The sequence below is a fragment of the Elephantulus edwardii genome, unplaced genomic scaffold, assembly GCF_000299155.1.
Source record: "Elephantulus edwardii isolate Elephantulus edwardi_28Jun2011 unplaced genomic scaffold, EleEdw1.0 scaffold00029, whole genome shotgun sequence".
NCBI classification, from domain to species: domain Eukaryota; kingdom Metazoa; phylum Chordata; class Mammalia; order Macroscelidea; family Macroscelididae; genus Elephantulus; species Elephantulus edwardii.
In genome coordinates, this window is record NW_006399779.1 from 770705 (window position 1) to 775948 (window position 5244).

Sequence of the window (5244 nt, forward strand, 5' to 3'; positions counted from 1 at the left end):
ATAACAACAACAACAACATATCTTAGGACAAATGTGCACATATATCCCCCGATGTTCCTGGCTCCCACAGGGCTAGCCTGGGGACATGCTGTTCTGCAGAAGCTACTGTAAATGGTATGGAGACTGGAAGGCTCAGTGACAAGGACTCTGTTCGAGTTATGGCAGACTAATGGCCACATGTTGATTTCTCATATCCATCCCATCTTGATCCAGCTACGGAGGGCACAGAGTGATAGCTGGATGCGTGAATGCCCAAAAAGTCACAGGAAGGCAGAGGGAGGTCAGGTGATAGGTCAAGGTCCTGGGTCAGGGGATAGTCATGTTGAGGGACAGGAAAAGGAGAAGAGGGAAAGGTGTCTTACAAAACTGTAAGGCTGAGTTGGAGTTGGAGTGGTGTCCCCCCCCCCCCCAAGGTAGGAGGGAAAGGATGAAGGACAAGTACATTCACTCCAGATATGTAGAAAAGAGAGAATATGCTATAGGTCATACTCAACAATCAGTCCTCATCCTCATAGGCTCCATGGTGGGAAGGGGAATCATCATGCAAAAAGGAGACCTGTCATACTATGTACATCCTGAGAAAGGATGAAGGGTCTGACAGGCAATAAAGACGATGGCCAAAGACATCAGTGCCAAAGACCAAATAATATCACAGCCTTTAGAAACTAAGTATGTTGGTAAGTGAGGATTGAGTGTATGTATTTAAAAAATTAAACAGTTTTGAGAAATGATTTAATAATATTACAATTCAAGAATAATATTTAAAAATTCAAATGATGACACATCCTTGTCTCTATTTTATATTCTTAAAATAGAGTCCATTGTTAGTTTCCATTGAATCAATTTTGAGTCATGGAGACATCACATTTTAGAGATAAACTGTTTGAAAAGGTCTCATATGATCTGTCCTGAAGCATATAGTCAGGCCTGTCTTCTTCCAACTTGCTTCTGGGTGGGTTCGAACAGCTAATCTCATAGCAGTTCATGGCTGCATTATTTGTACCACCAGCTACCAAAATGGGAGGAAAAAAACCAAAAAAAACAAAACAAAAACCAAACATAGGACAAACAAACCAACATCCCAAAAAGCTGAAGTTTACCCTGTCAAATAAAGTTCAACTCAGATTGCTGCATCGTAGACTTTCTATGATTGCAAAGCTTTATGGAAGCAGATTTTCACTCCTTTCTCCTGTAAAGTTGGTTTCAAATGCTGACTTTTCAGTTAGCAGTGGAGTAATTAACTCATTTGCCACCAGGACAAAGTTTTTATCTTGACATTTTCTTGTAGAAGTAAAGTGATCTGAGGACGACTTTACAATACTCTCAAGTCTTAGAGAAAATTGTACATTATATCACTACTAAATAGAATTCCAGTCCTGGAATTGGTTCTTAGGGTATCATCAAGTCTGCCCTGACTCATCGTAGCTCAGCGTGAAACGGCATGAAACCCTGGCTGCTCATGAGCCGTCCGCACGACCTTCAGCGTGATTCAATCCGTTGCTGATGTCACTGCATCAGTCCATCCTAGTGAAGGACTTCCTTTCTTTTGGCAATCTTCTACTTTTCATGCATGATGTCCTTTCCTGGTGACTGATCCCTCCTTATAACTATCCAAAATACGTGAGATAAACACTCACCAACCTCATCCAAGCCAGATTTGTTTGTTCTTTTAGCAGTCTGTGGTAGAATCAGTATTCTTAACCAACAATCCATTAAAAGTATCAAATCCTTTATTTTCCGTTTTTCCTTGTTTATAGTCTTTCATATGTGCATAAAGCAACTAAAATACCACAGCTTGAGTCAAGAACAACTGTTGTCATTTTGTTGTAGTGTAGTGGTTTGCGTGGTACTGAAAACAATGCCACCTGCATCTTCAATACCAGCAGTGTCACCTACGGTGGATGAATTCCAGCAGTTTCCAGACTAAAACAGGCTGTACATTTACTTCTGATATAAAGAAAACCCTGTGAATTGCAGTTGTGCTTTGACATCCTGTATCACGTTACGATACTTTCGATCCAATTCTTGCCCCATTATTGTTGTTGTTAGGTGTCCTTGAGTCTAGTACAGCTAATAGTGACCCAGTGAACAACAGACAAGAACCCTGTTCTATCCTGTGCCATCCTCACATTTCCTGACACACTAGAACCCATTGCTACAGTCATTGTGTCAATCCACCTGGTTAAAGGTCTTCCTTTTCTTTGACAAACAAATGTTTGCCCTTCCAAGCATCATGTCCCTCTCCAAAGAATAATCCCTTCTAGCAATATAATTGAAGTATGTGAGGCAAAGTCTCATCATCTTTGCCTTCAAAGGAGCACTCCGGCTGCACCATCACCAAGATGTAATTGTTAGTTGTCTTGGATATCCATGGGACATCCAGTGCACTTCTCCCATACCACATCTCAAAGGCATCAATTGTTCGTCAGTCATCCCTAATCATTGTCCAATCGTGAGCTTCCTGTTCTTTGTACTGCTGACAGTTACTATCATGAATGGATGATGAGTTCAATACATTTATTTTACAACAGTGACTGAGACAATAATATAATTTTTATCCCTTATTTCATTTTACCCTTTAATTCATGAAAACATGAAATAATTTTTAAATGAATGTTGAGTTTGTACAATAAACCCAACTCAATAATTGTGCCATTCTTATGGATCACTTGGTTAGATGTTTTTATTTCTTAAAAATTTTCCATGTAGTCATAATCAATATTGATCTATATTTTAGTGACATCCATATTTGATTGATATCTAATACTTTTGTCCAATTTTGGCTATCAGGGAAATAATGATATTGTGTGTACAAGCACTTTGTTTTTGTTTTTTTAATTTAAGTTTCTGGAATATCTTGTGTGAGAATAGGGTAACGACAAATTTCAACATTGGATGGAAGTTGTCATGTAATACATGGAATTTCACTTTTGTGATTATTTCACATTATTAATAAAATTCCATTTAATTATTGCTGTTACATGCCTATGACTCATAGCAACTCTATGAACAACAGCTTTGAACTTTGCCCTATCCTGTGCTTTCCTCACCAGCTCTAATGTGCTTGAGCCAATGGACTCAATATAACAATGGTTATAGTCACTGGGTATATCTATGTTGTTTGCTTCTCTTTCTCTGACCTTCTACCTTTCCAAGAATAATGTCTTTTCCAGAGGACTTGTCACTCTAAACCAATATCCAAAGCATGTGAGATGAAATGTCACCACTTTTTTTTACTCTAAAGAGTGCCTGCTTGTACTTCATCCAAGACAGACTTGCGTGTTCATTTGGAAATACATGGACTGTTCAGTACTTTTCTCCAACACGACAACTCTAATTCTCTTCTGTGATCCTTATTCATTGTCTAATTTTCAGATACATAGAAAGTAATTGGAAAGACTATGGCATGGATCAGACACACTTTAGCCTTTAAATTGATATCCCTGCTTTTTAACCCTTTGGAGAAGCTCTTGACAGCAATGATTTCTTGACTGCTGTTACCCTTGTAGTTAGTGTGAATTTAAGTAAAATTAAGTGTTTGACAACTTAAATCTTTTCTCTATCTATTGCAAAGCTGCCTGTTAGTTTAGTTGTGAAGAGTTTTGTTTTCTTAATGTTGAATGGTGTAAGTCCTCTTGAATTACAGCAAGCAAGATTGTGTCATTTGCGTAATGCAAGTTGTTGGTGATTTTTCTTCCAATCCTGAAGCCACATTCTTCTTTATGTAGTGTAGCTTCTCAAATTATTTCTCAGCATTAGCAGCACAAACAAATTTTCTTCTTTTGGCTCACTATATTATCCCAGGAATTTTCCCCTTTTTTTAAATTGGAAAATACATTGCAGTGATCAAAACCAACCCAAACATACTGCCTTTGATTTGATCCCCCTGATCCTGCTGCCACATTCCTCTTCATAGGGTATTCATTGGTTGTTGTTGTTGATTGCCTTTGAGTCAAGCATGACTCATAGTGACCCTATGAACAGAAGGCCTGAAGCCTTCCTATAACTATTGACGTTTATCAAAGTTGGCAGAGTTTCCAGAGGCATGTTTTTTTAGGAAGTGGATGCCACTCCTATTTCCAAACCTATCTTAAACTGTAAGCTCCATAAAATACTGTCCAACATTGGTAACCGTTGTGGCATTTGACACCCCAGTGGCACAAGTTTCAGCATCACCACAACCCAGGTCACCTCAGTACAGCATATTGACAGAAGAGTGTTTACCACTTAGAAGAATATTCCTCTAAAATATAATAACAACCAACTTTAAATACAAAGGCCCTCCCCAAGATCTTGTTGACTCTAAACAGAAGTTTAAATTTAAAAGAAACAAACACCTAGTCAATATAATATGCTGTTTTTATGCCGTTGAGTCATCTGCATTGTATAGTGACCCTATGTATGGCAGCTCTGAACCCTTTCCTGTCCTGATTAAATAGGTATTGATGAAGGATATGATCCTGATGCAATCTTAAGAATGTATGCTTTTTGAATTTAAATATCATTTAAGAAAGAGGATTGAGGTATTGATTACTAATTATGAAAGACCAGAGAAGCTTTGGGATGAAATCAAGAATATCTCCATGAAGAGAGCAAAAGATCAACACAAAGTAAGAAGAGAAAGAAAAAGTCAAAATGAGTGTCAGCATAAACTAAGAAAAGAGGGGTTTAAAACTGCCTTATGGAATTCGAAGCCTACAAATGTTTATGGAATGAGCCTGTCACACCTTGCGTTTTTGAGGAATTTTATGAATTAGAAGAAATTACATTCAATTAGCAGTGAAACGTTTTAGCCATAGTTTTCACTGAAGTAATATACTCTTATTTAACTTATACTCTTATCAACTATTTTATATCTGTAGGATCTATTGCTACTGTTGTTGCTGTTTTGTTGTTATGTGCTTTTGAGTTGATTGCAACTCATTGTGACATAAAATAACTCGGAACACTCTCTTGTCCTGAGCTAATCTCACTTTCTCCTACATGTATGTCTACTCCCAATACCTTTGCTACTGTATCAATCCATATCATCTGGGGTCTTCTTGTTTTTTGCTGTCCCTTTATCTTTCCAAGCATGATATCCTTTTCTAAGGACTTATCCCTCCTGACATGTCCAATGTATATGAAATGGAGCTTCAAAATTTTTGCCTCCAAGGAACAACTTGGTTTTACCATCATCAGGACAAACCTGTTTGTTCTTTTGGCAGTCTATAGTACATCCAGTTCTCTTCTCCAGCACCAAAA